Source organism: Anolis sagrei, chromosome 5 (genome assembly GCF_037176765.1).
Source record: "Anolis sagrei isolate rAnoSag1 chromosome 5, rAnoSag1.mat, whole genome shotgun sequence".
Lineage (NCBI taxonomy): Eukaryota > Metazoa > Chordata > Lepidosauria > Squamata > Dactyloidae > Anolis > Anolis sagrei.
Window position 1 is genome coordinate 184,752,159 of NC_090025.1, and position 19,232 is coordinate 184,771,390.

The following is a 19,232-nucleotide window of genomic DNA, read 5'->3' on the forward strand; positions in this document are numbered from 1 at the left end:
GGAAAGAAAAGGAAAGATGGAAGGAAAGAAAAGAGAGACATCAGAAGAGAAAGAAAAAGGGGGAAGGAAGGAAAGAGGTAGAGAAGGAAGAAATGAGAGACAGAGGGAGGGAAAGAAAAAGGGGGAAGGAAGGAAGGAGAGAAGGAAAGAAAAAAGGGAATGAAAGAAGGAAAGAGGGAGTGAAGGAAGGGGGCAGATGTAGAGAAAGAGGGAGGGAAGGAAAGAAGGAAAGAGAGAAGGAAGAAAAGAGACCAGAAGAGAAAGAAAAAGGGGGAAGGAAGGAAGGAGAGAAGGAAAGAAAAAAGGGAATGAAGGAAGGAAAGAGGGAGTGAAGGAAGGGGGAAGATGTAGAGAAAGAGGGAGGGAAGGAAAGAAGGAAAGAGAGAAGGAAGGAAAGAGGCCAGAAGAGAAAGAAAAAGGGGGAAGGAGATACAGAAGGAAGAGGAGAAGGAAAGATGGGAGGGAAGGAAGGAAGGAGGGAAAGAAGGAGAGAAAGAGGGAAGATTGGCCACAGCAACACGTGGCGGGTAAAGGTTGTTATTTCTATGATTATTATGATGATGCTATTATTATTCCTCTGAGACCCTTTTAGGGGGAATGGGAGAGGTGTCAGGTCCCGGAGGCAATGCATTGCATTATTGTTATTCTTATGATGGTGGTGAAATAAAAGGAAATAAAAAGAGAAAGAAGGAAGCAAACAGGGAGGGAAGAAAGGCAAAGGAAGAAAGGGGGAGGGAATGAAGGAAAGAGAGAAGGATGAAACCAAGTAGTGAAAGAAGGAAAGAAAGAAAGAGGTAGAGAAGGAAGAAAGGAGAGAAAGGGGGAGGAAAAGGGGGAAGGAATAGGTAGGGACCTCTCTTTCATAATAGTCCAGATATCTACCTCAACTTTGATAAGTTTTACTATAGGCCACAGCAACGCGTGGCAGGGCACAGCTAGTCCCTTATAAAAACCAACACCAGACAACCCTAGTAGAGCTGGACTTGGGCAGGGCCATGGAGGGAGGGAGCCAGAACTGGTGGAGAAGATGGGAATGAATCCTGGGTAGACTGGGACAGAATGAGAATGTTATCCACACCAAATGTGTCCCCTCGTTTTCTTAGAGTAACAGCCATGAATGGCATTAACTTTAGTAGAGACTCCCTTCTTTATATCTGGTAGGAACAAAATTTGAAAATGCAAAATTCCTTCAGTGTTGGGAAAGCTATGGCAGGAAATGCCAAGCCAATGTTTAAAATGTTCATGAGGGGCAGAATTCTTACTTGTATGGGAAAATGTCCTCACCTCTCTTAGTTAAAATGCTGAACTCAGCACAATAGTGTTTTAGTGGCCTTGAAGGCAATGAATAATCTTCTATTACAAATATTGCTTGGATTGAGATTGAGATTGATATCTACCAAACAAAGGCATTATCCACCTGATCTTTAGCATAATTTTTATGGTCCTGGGCAGGTGGCAAAACCAGAAGGTTGACTGAAGCTCTAGTGGGTAGCCGTGCATGGCTAGAAGAGGACGTGAGATTCACTGGTTTGCAAGTCGTATAGACATGGGCTCAAGCACGTCAGAGCTTTGTTTTGTCTTACAGGGAAATGGAACTACAGTGTGAAGGGAAGTGTTGGAGTAGAGAATTCAAATCATCATATTTGCAGCTGCAGAACTATCAGAACTGCCCTCTGCATCAAGTCACTTGGCCACCCATGATTAAAAAATTGCTCAGCCTGTTTAACAAGTTAAACATGATGGGCTTCATTGCAAGGGTTTGCCAATATTTCTTGGTTTGTTTGCATGCTCGTGTTTATGCACCCTCCAGCTGCAACCAGGCTCTCTGCACCAGTGGTTCTGAAAGCTGGTCATGCAGAGCCAGTTACAAGATGTGTGAGAATGTAACGTACTAGAGATATGAAGTATAAACGGCATGATACCATACTTTTCTTTACCATAAATAACTGTATGGAATAAGGTGAACTGTTTTTACTTCATCCCCAGAAACTTTAATTAGGCAAGACAAGCATAAATGAAACAATGATTTTTAAGCAAACAGCAGGGTTTTTCTCCCTTGGAGGGCTCAATCTACACTGCCATATAATCCAGTTTCTGATCCCAGATTGTATAGCATTGTAGACAGATATATTCCAGTTCAAAGCAGATAATCTGGGATCAGATATTGAGTTATATGGAAGTGTAGATCCAGCCTGTATATATGTTATATACACATATGTTATATATGTTATATGTGTAGGAGCCCCTGGTGGAGCAGAGGGTTAAACTGCTGAGCTGCTCAGCTTGTTGACTGAAAGGTTGCAGGTTTGAATCCGGGGAGTGGCGTGAGCTTCCGTTGTCAGCCTTAGCTTCTGCCAATCTAGCAATTTGAAGACATGCAAATGTGAGTAGATCAATAGGAAGGTAACGGCACTCCATGTAGTCATGCCGGCCACATGACCTTGGAGGTTTCTACGGACAATGCCGGTTCTTTGGCTTAGAAATGGAGATGAGCTCTAAACCCAGAGTCAGACACAACTGGACTTAATGTCAGGGGAAAACATTTACCTTTACCTAGATCAGGCCCGTAGCCAGGATTTTGATTCGGGGGCTTCTGGCAGCCAGCCAATCTGGGCCCTATCCTTTCTAAGCCTAATGAAAGTCCACCTTGGAAATCCACCCAGTTCGATGTTATTTTTTTTTTTTTTTGCTAGGAAAAAAGTATGTGAAGCAAGGCCTTCTATAATTAACACATTGAGCATTCAATCTTCTTTGTGTAAATGTGCCAAGCCTTGAAATATTTTGTTCCCAAAGCATGTGGAAGAAGAAACCAGAACTTTAAACTTCACATGGAACTGTGTTATAGACTAAAGCAGATGGTCAAAGATAGGAGTGATAGGCTCCGAAAAACGAACTCAGGAGATGCTTTAGCTTGCTACATTTTGTACTCGCTGAAGTTTTCCAAGCATTTGTCAAAACCTTAAGTGCCATATTGCTGTAATCTGATTTTTATTAAGTTATGACACCGGAAGATAATATTTATTACAGCTGATCTTTTGTATTTGCATTGTCCTTCATTGTGGTTTCTGTCGAATCATTACTCTGCATAGATTTGTTGAAGTGATGGGTCTCGGCAAAGAAAGCAAAAGCACTGAATAAACTCTGCCTCAACTTTTTACCACCTGTCTTCTAGACACATTGGGCCAGAGTGCACATTTAGAACAACTGTGACTAACAACTGTTAACAATGGGAGAGGGAATAATAGCCAAGAGCTGAGACATGAGGGTTGCTGAAAGGCAATATCCTTCAGTGTTGGGAAAGGTCAGATTGAAGCTCAATAGAAAAACCATTATGAAAGGCACAGGGAAAATGCTGCTTTTATGTTTCTGTCAGAGATCTGGGCCTTGGCTTTCTTTTCATGCTGGCAAACATTTCATTTCATTTAATTTCAATTATTTCAATCAAGGCTATTTTCTCCTCGACTGAACCCATGCAGTGTATTGAACATACTTTTCAGGCTGTATACCTTTTCTTCATCAGAAGCTGCCTTATAATCAGAGTTTGGGAAAAGTTTGATCTACAACTCCCAAAATTACCCAAGCAACATAACCACTAGGCACTGGGGGGGGGGGGGTATTTGTTCATCTAGCTTTTAGAGAAAGGCAATGAGAATGATAATGAGTATGGAGAACAGAACATAAGTGGAAAGGTTGAAGGATCCGCCTCGGACTTTAAATCATCTGGGGAGGCCCTGCTTTCGATCCTGCCTTCTTCGCAAAGACGTTTGGCGGGGACAAGAGACAGGGCCTTCTCAGTGGTGGCACCCTGCCTGTGGAACATGCTCCCTAGCGAAATTAGGTCAGCTCCATCCCTCCTTTCCTTTAGGAAGAAGCTCAAAACTTGGTTTTGGGACCAGGCATTTCGGTAACAGACTTGATAGCAATCACAATGTTTTAGAACAAACTATGGACAGGCTTTGGACTGGGTCGTTGGTTGCTGAATCGGACTATGATATGGCAATATGGTTGATAATAATGTTTTGAATGGATTTTAAACTAATGCTTTTTATCTACTCTGTTATGTCATATAGTATTTTTGTATGTGTTGGCATCAAATTGTGCATCCATCCCAGCTTTGAAATTATCCTTTGTACTTCAGAACCCCAAACTCTAAAAAAGAATTTGGTATCTCACAATTGTCATAGTGCCTTTGTTTTCATTTTGTGGAAGTTGAAGGCTCTGAGGAATGAAGATTAAGAGGCATATCTTCTCCCCATCCCAGACTTGTCTCTGCTAACTGTACATCCCACTGCTGTGCCACATCAAGTAGATTATGGCGCTTGAAGTACCATCTACCCATCCTTGCTGTGTTAGTGGCAATATCCTGGGTCAATTTATCATGCCAACAACACTATCAGTTGCAGTGTCATGGTGGTCTAGTTGCTTACATTAGAGAAATTTTTTTATTGCCTTCCAACATATTGAGCCATTCTGCTTCAGTTTTATTCTTCTGCTGATTGCAAACACACACACACACTAGCCATCCCCTGCCACATGTAACTGTGGCTCAGTCTGGTGATCTGGAAAATAAAGTAATGAGAAAGTGTTGATTTCTAATATATGTAATTTCTTTATGCTTGTGGGTAAACAGAGGCTGGATGGTCATCTGTCAGGGGTGATTTGAATGCAATATTCCTGCTTCTTGACAGAGGGTTGGACTGGATGGCCCATGAGGTCTCTTCCAACTCTTTGATTCTATGATTCTATGAAAATGCTCTTTGATTGTAGGTGAACTATAAATCCCAGCAACTACAACTCCCAAAAGACAAACTCATTTTTTTTAGTGATGGTCACTCCTGGGGTTAGTAGGTGTCTTGTGGCTAAATTTGGTGGCAATTCGTCCAGTGGTTTTTGCGTTATATTAATCCCACAAACCAACATTACATTTTTATTTATATAGATATATATTAAAACAACAGTGAACACTTCTTATCTGGTCTCTTGAGTATTCATGTGTGTTTTACTTCTAGCTGCCAAGAGTAAAAACATACTAGAAACAAACCCTCTTGCCTCAAAGTGATTTTTTTAAAAAAAAAATCTGTTTTCAAAGTGGGTGTTATACTGTTTTGTTGGCATTGGAAAAGTCAAGGCATATAACAAACAAGGCTTATTTCATTCTCTGCATTGTATTGTGTTGTACAGTATTGTGCTCAGGGTGCTGAACTCTCTGGTAGTGAATGACTGAATTGGTTCAGAAGCAGAGATTTCAGCAAGCGTTACAGTCCCAACTTTTGTGATAGAAAGTTGCTGCTGTGACTGGGACTGAAGCTTCACCCAGATCTGAAGGGCAGAAGTAGCCCAGTGATATATGGAGATGACTCAGAAGTGGTTCCAAAAGCAACTAGGGGCCAGGGAGAAGAAAAGTTGTGTGGAGAAGGTGCTAACTGGATAGAATTTGGGGGCATCTTTTTGTTGTTCTATGCCTTCATGCTGTTTCTGTCTTACGGTGATTCTACAGTGAACCTACTGTACCTCAGAGATTTTGGGGGATGAAAGTATATGACTTACATAGGATAACCCAGCAGGTTTTCATGGCTGAATAGTGATTGGAAACCTAGTCTCTGAAGTCATAGTCCAGCACTTAAACCATTGGCTCTCAGTGGCATCTTTATTTTTTATTTATTTATTTAGAACATTTTTACCCCGCCCTTCTCAGCCCCTGGAGGGACTCAGGGCGGCTAACAATTGACAATAATTCAATGCCGCATAATAAAATACAGAATAACAAATATAACAATGAAACATGAACATTAATAAATAAAGATTAAAACAGTATACTTACACTCTGATTAGCTATTGCCCATCTGGTGGCTGTTTAGCTAGCCATCTACTAATGATTACTCTGCTTAACTTACCCAAATCCTCTTCCATGCCATAGTCAAACATTATCAATTGTCCTTTAACCTGATTGCCCGAAGGCCTGGTTCCACAGCCACATTTTAACCTTTTTTCTAAAGGTCAGGAGGGATGACAATGACCTAATTTCCCCGGGGAGCAAATTCCACAGGTGGGGGGCCACCACCGAGAAGGCCCTGTCCCTCGTCCCCGCCAAGCATGTTTGAGACAAAGGTGGGGCCGAGAGCAGGGCCTCCCCAGAAGATCTTAAGCTCTGAGATGGGACGTAGAAGGAGATACGTTCGGACATGTACGCTGGTCAGGAATACAGCACTGAGCTGGAGATACATGAGATATCCAAGAAAAAGTTGGGCAGCTTTGCTCTGTCCTTATAAAGAGACACCATACATTGTCCATTGCTTGTATAACACATGACAGATGTTTTCAGTACTAAGACTGCAATGTTATCCTTTGGAGTAAACTCCAAAGCAAATCCCATTGCTTACTCTATATCTGGAGTTCTTTTTTGTGTGCGTGTCAGAAGCAACTTGAGAAACTGCAAGTTGCTTCTGGTGTGAGAGAATTGGCCATCTGCAAGGATGTTGCCATGGGGTTATCCGGATGCTTTACCATCCTGTGGGAGGCTTTTCTCATGTCTATGTATGGGAAGCTGGAGCTGACAGACAGGAGCTCACCCTGTCTCACAGATTTGAACCGCCGACCTTCATGTCAGCAGTTCAGCCAGCACAAGGGTTTAACCCATTACACCACCACGGTTCCTAATATCTAGAATGAAATCTATTCTAGGTTTTGCAGCCATTCCATTTCCCAACAAAACCTGTTAAAGCACGTTCACTCACTATTTCTGACTACCTTCAAGCTAGGCTTCTTTCCATCCAGTATTGTAATGTTAGGATACCAACAGAAGTGCTGTGGTCAGATTTCGACACGTCGGCATACCTTCCAACTGTCCTGGTTTGCTTATTAATCCTCTCTCCTATCCCATTTTTCAGCTGCTTAATTCTCCACTTTCATTCTCTATCTTCTCACTTTATCTCCAGCTCTCTTCAATTGCTGCAAACTGAGTTCAAAGTACAAAAGTAAGTTTGCATTCAGTTAAATGGGGGAGAAAAAGGAAGGGACGTAATATTCCTCACTCTTCTTGTAGATTCAAGAAAAAGCAAACTGTTGCTTAGCCTAACCTAGCATACATGTTCTCCTTCATTATAACCTTTTGCCACCTTGATCTTACTCTGATGTGTCCCAATTTTCACCTGTAAAATCTTTCATGATTTGCATCTTTGAATTCTGCTAGGTGGAATGGTGAGAAGCACTGGTGGCAATCAAATGAGGTGGCCCTCCATATTTTTGCTTAATGCTTTATGTAGGAAAGCAGGGATGCAGGTGTAATGAACAGATGCTTGATGTTGAATATTTACATCTGATGTAGGATTATTTGAAACTTAACTAACTTAAAGAGCTGCAAGCCATCTCATTGCCTCGTCATATTGTTATTTTTTTCCTCTGTTGACACCTAAAATGTGTCACATCAGCTTGCAAAAAGAGTGAGGTGTTGTCAAATTACAGCAAAAGCATACTAATGCAAAGGAACAATATCTGCCTATGAAAGGTGTTAGCTGCAGCAGCCTTTTCTTGTGCCTAACACTTTGAGGTTCATTAGGAATTAGTGTGATTATTAGTCATCAGCAATTTATTTATTTACTAGCTGTCCCCTGCCACGCGTTGCTGTGGCCCACGTGGGGGTTCTGTGTGGGGGGTTTGGCCCAATTCTATCGTTGGTGGGGTTCAGAATGCTCTGTGATTGTACGTGAACTATAAATCCCAGCAACTACAACTCCCAAATGTCAAGATTCTATTTTTTCCCAAACTCCAGCAGTGTTCACATTTGGGCATATTTAGTATTCGTGTAGAGTTTGGTCCAGATCCATCATTGTTTGAGTCCACAGTGATCTCTGGATGTAAGTGAACTACAACTCCTAAACCAAAGAACATTCTCCTCCAAACCCAGTATCTTCTGTTGGTCATGGGAGAATGGTGTGCTAAGTTTGGCCCAATTCGATCATGGGTGGGGTTCAGAATGCTCTTTGATTGTAGGTGAAATATAAATCCCAGGAACTACAACTCCCAAATGACAAAATCATTTTTTTGGAGTGAAGGACATACATTGGGTTGTTAGGTGTCTTGTGTCCAAATTTGGTGTCAATTTGTCCTGTGGTTTTTGAGTTCTGTGAATACCACAAACGAACATTACATTTTTATTTATATAGATTTGGATTGCAATCCCATAGTCTCTCAACATTTTGCAAGTGAAAACTAAGCCAGGATTGCAACTATAGACATATGGTTGCATCCCCTCCTACTGTCCCAATCTGTCTGAGTCAATCCCAATTAACATTCTGATTTCCTATTTTTTTGGTTGCTTTCAAAATGTCCCAGTTGTTCTCTTTCTTCTGATTTCCCCCATTCTCATCAGTATATTTTGGTAGTTGCAAACTTAGTTCAATGTGCTTGTTGTTTATTCATTCAGTTACTTCTGAATCTTCATGACCTCTTGGACCTGTCCACGCCAGAACTCCCTGTCGGCCGTCACCACCCCCAGCTCCTTCAGAGTCAAACCAGTCACTTCAAGGTTACCATCCATCCATTTTGCCCTTGGTCGGCCCCTCTTCCTTTTTCCTTCCATTTTCCTTAGCATCATTGGCTTCTCTAAGCTTTCCTGTCTTCTCATGATGTGGCCAAAGTACTTCATCTTTGCCTCTACTATCCTTCCCTCCAATGAGCAGTTGGGCTCTATTTCCTGAAGTATGGACTGGTTGGATCTTCTTGCGGTCCAAGGCATTCTCAGAATTTTCCTCCAACACCACTGTTCAATGTGCTAGGGCTCAAATAACTCAACAGATGGGAAGAGAAAGCAAAAGGTGGTGCCTTGCCATTTCCATTAAACTTAGGCAAAGGCAATTTATTGCAATTTCTCCAACCTTGTCCTTCTTCACCAATAATTTTGCAAGTGAAAACTAAGCCGGGATTGCAACAATTATAATGCAAAATGTTGAGAGACTATAGGATAGCAAAAAACAAAAACAAAAAAAAAAACTAAACTAAAAAAGGGAAGGAGCAATAACTTATTTGAAATCCTGTAGTTTTACAAAGTTACTATTTATTCATTTATTTATAAAATATTTATAAAATGTTTGTATTGTCTAGCCGTTCTGAGTCCCCTTTGGGGTTGAGAAGGGCGGGATATAAATATGGCAAATAAATAAAAAAATGGCAGAAGCTGGGGCTACTAAACACTATCTGAAAATATTTGTTGGATGTCAAAAAACACAAAATAATCTATGTAAAGAAAAAAATAGTAATACTCAAGGTGTATAAAGTATATAATATTCAGTACATCATTCAATATAGTCACAAAAAAGAGAAATAAAAAGCAGCAGCCGCTCTCAAACATAACATTTGCAATGCAATCATATAGAGTGAAATGAGAAGGCGCAACCGTTCTCAAACATTACAGTTATAAGAGCCAAATGTATATACATTTCAGGGAAGCATATACAATAAATAATCTTTTCACACAAGGTAAGAAAACATAGAGTCCAAAGTCCAAAAGAGAGTTCAAATAGCAGTAATGTCCAAATGATGATGGAGGATAGCTCTCAAGGAAAATCTTCATAGGGAAAAATCCTACAGGAGTGCCCAGGTAATTTTATATTTTGGGAGTTGTAGTTGCTGGGATTTATAGTTATAGCATTCTGAACTCCACCAATGATGGAAGTGAACCAAACTTGGCACACAGAACTCCTATGAACAAAAGAAAATACGGGAAGGGTTTGATGGGCATTGACTTTGAGTTTGATAGTTGTAGTTCACCTACATCCAAAGAGCACTGTGGACAAACAATGATAAATCTGGACCAAACTTGGCATGAATCCTCAATATGCCCAAATGTGAACACTGGTGGAGTTTGGGGAAAATAGACCTAGACATCTGGGAGTTGTAGTTGCTGGGATGTATAGTTCACCTACAATCGAAGAGCATTCTGAACACCACCAACAATAGAATTGGACCAAACTTCCCACATAGACCCCCAATGACAAAGAGAAAATATTGTGTTTTCTGATGGTCTTTGGCGACCCCTCTGACACCACTGCATGACCTCCCCAGGGGTTCCAACTTCCAGGTTGAGAACTACTACTTTAGAGAGAACTGGTGATAGTTAGATCTCTTACCATGGATGTCCAGCAGTAGCAAAGGAATGAGAAATAAAGATTTAGTAGTGTGGAGTGAAGTGCATTAACACTGCAGTCCATTTCCTTGTCATAAAGTGTTTAATACTGAACGGGTGAGTTGAAATGGGGAAGGAGGGTTGTGGGGGGAATGGAGGGAAGGGATTTGCAAACATCACCACTTGCTTCAGTATGAGATTTAGAGCTCTTCCTCTTCATCAAAAGGTCATCTTGGGCCCGAGGGTTCTGACATTGTTCCTTTAAGTTAGACCCTCAACATAAACTATTTTCAACACTTGCCACAAAGAACAAATGACCTTTAGTAACTTGCCCAGAAGACAAATGGTACATTAACACGATAAATATACTTCACTAGAATCACGCCTTCTGCTTTAATTTGTAATTAGATTTCTTTCTTTCTTTCTTTCTTTCTTTCTTTCTTTCTTTCTTTCTTTCTTTCCTTCTTTCCCTTGTCTCATATTGCTTATTCTCCTACTTTGGCTTGACTTTTATAGACATGGTCTCTTTCCTCTATTGGGATTAGTAATATTCACTGATAATTACTGAGCGTACAGCTGATTTCCTTGCGTTCAGGGACAATGTGTCTTGTTCTCATCTGTTCAAAGTAGGCTGGCTAAACTGTGGGGGAGAGAGAAAGAGGTACGGGAATTCATTGTTAAGGCATTACAGCCTTGGTCTCTGCAAGAAAAACACGAAGTGGCATGAAAGCGTTTGCTGGTAAGTGTGGGGTTTCCTCCCATTTCCATTTTCCGCAAGAAAAAGAAAAGACATGAGGAAGTGTTATTAGAGCATTTACTGGTAAGTGAGGGGTTCCCCCCACTTCCATTTTCTGAACCGCAGCAGTAGGCTAAATAAAGTGACAGTGAATATTAAGGAAATCTTATCAGCAGGGATCAAGATGTAATTGAGATGTTAAATCTTGTGTATGGCTTGTTAAGATAGTGTTATTAGGTTTATCTTCTTTTACGTATCATTAGCTGTCCCTACTTGGGTAATGACAAAGGGGACAGCCCAATCTGCGAACGTGATTTGAGAGTTGGAGAAGTTGGAAGATCAGTTCGTTTGATATAAACTAGCTCCTCAACCTTCATCCTCTGAAATCTGTTTTCTCAAAAACTAAAGGAAATAACTATATAGCAGAAAGAGAACATGTCTTGAAAATGTAGCTTGTTTTTATTTATGCGAGAAATATTATTTTCATATTTGGTTTCGTTTAAAATTTGCGTTCTCCTAGAATAAATGCAAATGCTAGTAATATAGTGTCAGATGGGGACAAATAATTGGAATATGTCCATCAGCAACAGCACAAGAAGTGGATTTTACCATCCCATTGGTAATTTTTTTTTAAGTGTTGATATGGATTTTCTATAAAATGTTTTTTTTTGTGTGTGTCAGGAGCAACTTGTGAAACTGCAAGTTGCTTCTAGCGTGAGATAAGTGGTTGTCTTTAAGGACATTGCCCAGGGGATGCTGGATGTTTTAACATCCTGTGGGAGGCTTCTCTCATGTCTCTGCATGAGAAGTGGAGCTAACAGACGGGAGCTCACCCCACTCCCCAGATTCAAGGGTTTAACCCGTTGTGCCACTGGGGGCTCCTGCGAAAATGTTCTCAATATCAGTTAGGATCTGACTTATCATTCTCTACTTCTGTTCATTGTAATCTATCTTCTCTAACAATATATCGAATGTGATTCCACCTCCATGCCAGTAGGAAAAAAAGGAGAAGAGAAACCTCCAGTCACAACATCTTACATTTTAAATAGTTTGCATGGCTTCTATGTACCGTTGAATCATTTTTGAGAACCAGAAGTCAAATTCCAGCTATTTTGAGTTTTATGTTTTGTTTTTCAGTAGTCTCGTTGGTTCTGAAGAATCTAGGGGTATAGAAGTGGCCTCCAGATGCTACAGTTTCTAAGTCCTTCTGGTTTGCTGTGGTTAGACAGGGATGATTAGACAGAGGGATGGAGAGATCTCCATCTCATTCTATCTGAACATTAGGAAGAACTTCCTGATCAAGAGCTGTTCAGCAGAGTCTAGTGGAAGCTCTTTGCCTTGGAGTCTAGTGGAAGCTCCTTCTTTGGGGGCTTTTAACCAGAGCCTGGATAACTATCTATGGGGTGTACTTTGTGCTTTTCCTGCATGGTAGATGGTTGGACTAAATGGCTCATGGGATCTTTTCCAATTCTATGATTCTATTATTCTATCCTTCTCATTGATTCCACAGTGAAGAAAATTATTAAGTCAGTTAAGTGTAACTTTGAATCCTTTCCAGAGGTATTTCCCATCCCTGATAAATCTCCACCACCACCTGGTTCATTGCTCAAACCAGTTGGGCATCTCTCACCATCATTTGGGATTGAGGCTCAGACTGCAGACTAACTCAGCCATCAGTAATGCTCTCTTTTAATTCCTAATATTGATAGAATCATGCTAGCAGGACATTGTTGCAAGTGGTAGGCACCAAAGAGCTTGTAGTGGCAACTCTTCTTACCTTCTGCTGGTAGACTTCACAGTCCCAATCCAGTCATTGGTTGTCTTTGGGACTGCAGTTTTTAATCATAGAATCATAGAATCAAAGAGTTGGAAGAGACCTCATTGGCGATCCAGTCCAACCCCCTGCCAAGAAGCAGGAATATTGCATTCAAATCACCCCTGACAGATGGCCATCCAGCTCCTGTTTAAAAGCTTCCAAAGAAGGAGCCTCCACCACACTCTGGGGCAGAGAGTTCCACTGCTGAACAGCTCTCACAGTCAGGAAGTTCTTCCTCATGTTCAGATGGAATCTCCTTTCTTGTAGTTTGAAGCCATTGTTCCGCATCCTGGTCTCCAAGGAAGCAGAAAACAAGCTTGCCCCCTCCTCCCTGTGGCTTCCTCTCACATATTTATACATGGCTTTTATAATGCAGGTTATCAGGACATCAAAACCACTCGTATTTCAAAATAGTTTGATTAGGATAATTGGATATATTTCAAGAAATGGCCACTCACCCATTTGCTTTTATTATTATTTGAAAAGCAAATATGATGACCATGGTATAAACTACTAATGCAACACATTTAATACAACCAGTATGTTAATCCTAGGGATGGAATTATCCAAGAAAAAAGAAGGTGGAATTGAATCTATTGACTAATTTTATGAAATATAACTTTCTGAATTTTCTGATGAAATAATGATAATGATAATGATAATAATAATTTTTATTTATAGACTGCCCTGTCTCCCCAAAGGACTCAGAGCGGTTTCCAACAAAATGTGGCAAACATTCAATGCCAAAAGAAAAATCATACAAACAGTTTACATCAGGACAAAACACATTACACAATATAAAACAACATAACTATAACTTAAGGGCCCCCTGGTGGTCTAGTGGGTTAAACTACTGAGCTGCTGAACTTGCTGACCAAAAAGTTGACAGTTCGAATCCAGGGAGTGGGTGAGCTCCTGCTGTTAGCTTCAGTTTCTGCCAAATTAGTACTTGGAAAACATACAAATGGAATTACTGTGTTGTTGTAGGTTTTTTGGGCTGTATGGCCATGTTCTAGAAGCATTCTCTCCTGACATTTTGCCTGCATCTATGGCAGGCATCCTCAGAGGTTGTGAGAATGCCTGCCATAGATGCAGAAATGGCCATACAGCCTGAAAACCTTATAACAACCCAAAGCATATAGATTTTGGAAAGTTGCTTTCGGGACTACAGTTCCCAAAACCCTCCAGACTGCCTAGCCAGCAAAATGAACCTTTCAAAACTCAGGAATCTTTTATGAGGATGATGGAATGGTTATGTTAGCAGCAGGGCAGGTTTTCCCTTTGTCTACTCTGCAATCTCAGCAGGAGCGGAGGAGAATTCTTACTCATTTCCTTTGAAGGCTTAAAAAAGAAAACCCCACACCCTCCTGTCCTGCGCTTTCCCTGGTTAGACACGTCATCTCTGCGCTATAAGTCAGCGGAATACAAATGACAGAAGGGAATTCCCCACTCTGTTTAGTGTTCTTGCTTTTCTTTTCTTTTTGAAAAAGTTCTCTGCAGCTTCAGTGGCAAAACCAGAAACAGCTGCAGTTCAACAACAGCTCAAACAAAATATGAGTTCACTCAAAGGCAAAATCTTCTTTCAAGCGGAAGCTTGTGAGTGTTCATGGCCAAGTGGGAAAACAACCTTGGTATCCAGAGTTGTACCCCAATGCTGCATAGCATAGCTGCACTCTGCTGGCTCTCAAATCCAACCATTTAACACAGGCAATAGCTTGGTGCCAGGTTCAGACTTTTCAGTGCTTTGTTTTTAAAAGAAAACTGGCTGTGCTCTTTAACAAGCTAGCCTGGTGTCAGGATAATAAGGAACATGAGGTCAATTTCTGCCCTTTGGTTCATGGGCATGGCCGCTTTCTTATCCGCATCCAAGGCTACAACCTCATCTGTAATTTCTACACATCTCTAAATGGCTTTAGTGCTGAAGGTTCCCCGAAAGTCCTGACAACAGATGGTAAAGGGGCTGTTAGGCTGTTTATTGGTTTGCTCATTGCAGTGTGCCTCTTAAACAACACTGCATATTACTTTATTTACTGTATTTATATGAATGACTTGAGATTGTTCAACTGTTTAAAATATTGGGTTGCCATTGAATTGATACAACACAGAAGGAAATAGTGTGGTGTAGGTGCCAAATGTTATTAATTAGAAAGAACACACAAGCAAGGAAAGGTTGCAACAGTTTCATAGAATCATAGAGTTGGAAGAGACCATATGGGCCATCTAGTCCAACCCCACTCCTGTTTGAACCTACTGGGAAGGGCAGGATATCTATCCTGTTTGCATAGTTGATGAAATGATTGCAAACTACTTTTGCAGTTTGAACTCAGTTTGCAACAATTGAAGAAAGGAGAAAAACTGGGACATGTTAAAAGCATTTTAAAATGGGATGGCAGAAAATTAACCAGGGTAGTTCCTACCAAATTGGAATGGTTAGTGGTTATGCCTGGATACATCTAATTCCAAATAGAGGTTTCACCTAATTTGTGATGGAGCCGTGTCAGGATCCAGTTTCCAGGCCCTTGGTTTTGGCGTTGAGAACCAGGGTCCTGACATAGGACATTGATAAAGAACTTGCAGCTGCTGACCTTGGAAGAAAACGGCTAGCAGTTTGGCAGGGATATTGCACGGGGTTTTTTGCTTGGCAGGAAATGCATTTTCAAGTAAGGGGGTGTGCGTAAATAAGGAGTGACCAACTGGCGCCAAGCAATCTCGGCTTTTCGCATGTCCATGTTTCCAACAGTAAAGTTTCTCTTTGATACCAGAGCTCAGTCCTGTGTTTTCATTGGGAGCAACCGCTGTGAGCTGACAGAGCCGTGGTGCTGTTGACCTGAAGGTCAGCAGTTCAAAACCATATAATGGGGTGAGCTTCTGGCTGTCAGCTCCAGCTCCTGCCAACCTAGCAGTTCAAACAACCATGCAAATGTGAGTAGCTAAATACGTACCACTTTGGTGGGAAAAGGCAAAGAGACACTCCAAGCAATCTTGCCGGCCACACAACCAGGAGGTGACAATGCAGGCTCCTCGCTTTGAAAATGGAGGAAGCACCTCCCCAGAGCCAGACATCGGCACTGCCTTCAGAAGCCGGAAATGAAAGGAGAAGCCTCTGGCTTTGTATTATTATTATAATATGTATTATTATTATTATTATTATTATTATTATTACCTCACTGACTATCAGCCTTAATTTTCTATGACATTATCTAAAACATGACAGCAATGTTTAACTATTTGAAATGATGACATTGAGGAGGGAGCAAGAATATATATATATATATATATATATATATATATTAGGCCTGGGCGGTTTCGTTTTGTTAATTCGTAATTCGTAACCAATTCGTTAATTTTTCCAATTACAAAACGATAACGAACCATTCTGGAGCAATTATTTAAAAAAACGAATTTTTAAACACGTTTTGTAAATGCTTCGTATTTTGTTATTGTTCTGAGGTCGTTTCGTTATTATTTCCGCATGTCTGGGCCAGTTTTATGGTTTAATTAGTGAAAAAAAAATATAATATCATACCAACAGTCAAGAACAGAGGGAGAGGGAAGCTTCAGAAGTTTTTGGAGGTTTTTTAGCGTATTTCGCGGTCGCGTCCGCCATTAACGAATCGATTCGTTATTGTTTCGGAAATCGATTCGTTAATTTTTTACCATTTACGAAATTTCGTAAATATCGAACTTTTTAAAAGGAAAATTTTGTAATTATTTTAAATATCGAAACAAAAAAAAAACCCCAAATACAAATCGATTTTAGAAACAAATTTTTGCGTTGTTACCCAGGCCTAATATATATATATATATATATATATATATATATATATATATATATATTGCTGCTCAATAAGACTACTACACAGGGCAATGGATTCAAATTGCAGCAAAAGAAATTCCACCTAAACATTAGGAAGAACTCATTGATAGCGGAATATGCTGCCCTCGACTGTAGTGGTGTCTCCTTCTTTGTAGGTTGTTAAACAGAAACTGGATGGCCACCTGTCAGTGCTTTAATTGTGTGTTCCTCCCTGGCAGAATAGGGTTGGACAGGATGGCCTTTGGGATCTCGTTGAGCTTTTGGATTCTAACTGTAGCCCGCTGCTGGTCAACCTGGAGGTAATAAAACACAAGACTGAAGGAGTACACACTGCAATTTCCTTGTGTATTGTGCTAGGCTCCATTGTCATCTTGCTCAGTATGTGTTCCCAAAGTGGGTGGGAAAAAAATCTATTTTTATATTTCCAGCCTTTCTCATACAAATTAACGAAAAGGAGTGTTTTTCTCCCGGTTGCTCGAATTTTTGGTGAAAAGCAGCTCACCTTATCATCCACCCTACAATCAGTCCATTCTGTACAGTTCAGCAATTTATAAATGTTTTTTATTATCTAGAAGACAAGACAGAATGTTACACAGATATAAAATGTGTTATTATTGACTCCCTATGTCTACTGAGCCATATTCTTAACTAAGGTATTACTTTCCTCCATAATGATTATATATTACTGGGAGCGAATAAGATAGATGGTTTAGTTAAGTATCTCCTTATATATTCTGGTCTGTGCTATTGATTTACATATTATGGGTCATCATGGCTCAATAACGATTCATCTGTACTTTTGATATGAAAATAGGCTGTTCCTCACGACGCAAGCCAATGCACTAATTTATTTTTACTCCAGCATTTGAAGTTATATTATGCTGGTTTTGCCATCAAGATGCATTTATTCAAGCACAATATGAAAGCTTACGATTCAGAAATAGAGAGTTGTCTTCCAGTTCAAGACACCGTTTTAAATTAGGCAAAGGTAGTGCTGCGCTACAATTGTATACAATTGTACACCAGTTTTATGAATGACCTCAAAGGACACCTGGAATTTGCAGAATATTTGAGAGACAGATCTTTGATAATTTTTTCCCCAAAAGGTTAAATTTATTATCCAGTATCACAGCAAAGTGGAAACCGGCATTTGAATTAAATCTTATGATATCGTGACTGAGGATGTATGCAGAATGACTACAAAGTCTCTGATTGTGCTCCCATTTTCTCTGATTTTATATTACTGTATATACTCGTGTATAAGTCAAGGGCATATTTTGGGAGGAAAATTGTGGGTTTTGATATGGACAAGTCAAGGGTTACTCAGCAGGGAGCAGAAAGCAACAGAGCTGCTTGGGGTTTGCTGCTCTTGACTGCCACTGCCATTTTCCTACCTAGAAATTAAAAATGGCCAGAAGTTGTGCCATAGTGAAGGGTACAGCAAAGAAGGGTCTTTGTTTTTTAATGGACAGATCTAAAAATACTCTTTCCTTTTTTGTTTGTTCTACTCCCATAGTAATGTGCTCTCTTGTTTCCTTGCACTTAATGTATTGTAAAGCTTTCTAACACCAGCCTTTCCTGTTTGGGCTCAAATCCCCCTAGTTTCCACCTTCCCTCCATCCAATCCCCCCTCTCACACACGTACTAATGGAATTGTGTTTCCTTTCTTTTGATTGCTTTGTCTATTTAACTTTTCTGTCTTGCATCAAGCTTGTCAGATTATGATATGCCTTGTCTATCTACCTGTTTTGCATCTTTGGTTCCAATATAATTGGGACCTTCCTGATCTTTGCATTTTGCTGGTCTTCTAATGGTCATTGCCTCATGTTCTCCTACACTCTTTAAATCTGACACCTTTGTATTCTCCCTCCCCCCTTTTGTGTAGTTCATTCATGAAATTCACTGCCTGATGATATTAAGTTAATGATTTCCTTTCACTGAAAACAAACCTAAGATTCTTCTGTTTGAGCTAGAATAATAATAATAATAATAATAATAATAATAATAGTAATTTATGTATATTCTGCTTCATCTCCCCGAGGGGACTCAGAATGGATTGTAACATACGCAGATAGGCAAACATTCAATGCCTTTAATACAGTAGAATAACAATGTCACACTAATACACAGAACAAAGGTAAAGGCTCCCCCTTTCATCTCTTGCTTCTGGAGGTGGTGCTCAACTCTGGCCATGGGGAGGTGCTCTTGTTCCATTTCCAAGCTGAGGAGCCTGTTGCCCATAGACACCTCCTGGTCATGTTGCCAACATGGCTACATGAGCACCTTTATTATCTTCCTGCCAAAGCGGTACCTATTGAGTTACTCACATTTGTATGTTTTTGAACTACTAGGCTGGCAGGAGCTAGGGCTAACAGCAGTAGCTCACCCCTACCTGCGGCTTCAAACCACCAACCTTTAGGTCAGCAGATTCAACAGTTTAACATTTTAACCCATTGCGCTACCATGGCCCCTTACAATTAAAGTTGCAATATTATATCCATAGAACTGGGAGAAAACCCCCTTAATATTGATTTATTCTCATGCCCATTCCTGAGTTATACAGAATATTTGCGAAAGTACAAATATCTATATCTAGGGATATGAATATTCAAAGGGCCTAAATATCCCAGATGCCATAGGATCTTCGAAACTAATCAGGTTCAGCTCTAGGTACTACTTGGTTGGGAGACCACTAATGCCTTATCATGCAAGAAAACTAAATCACAATTGCTTCTGAAGAATA

General features: G+C 40.3%; 1 protein-coding gene across 3 annotated transcripts in view; it reads left to right on the top strand.

Annotated features, from left to right (window-relative positions):
- SOX5 (SRY-box transcription factor 5) overlaps nucleotides 1–19,232 on the top strand; it is an 897,493-nt gene that overhangs the window by 63,325 nt on the left and 814,936 nt on the right. The window contains exon 1 of one of the 3 annotated variants that reach the window (XM_067469306.1): nucleotides 10,753–10,859. The exons of the other annotated variants lie outside the window; for them this stretch is intronic. The gene's annotated coding sequence lies outside the window, so the exon portion shown is untranslated. Of the gene's footprint in view, nucleotides 1–10,752; nucleotides 10,860–19,232 lie in introns of those variants that run through there. 3 annotated transcript variants of the gene reach the window in all.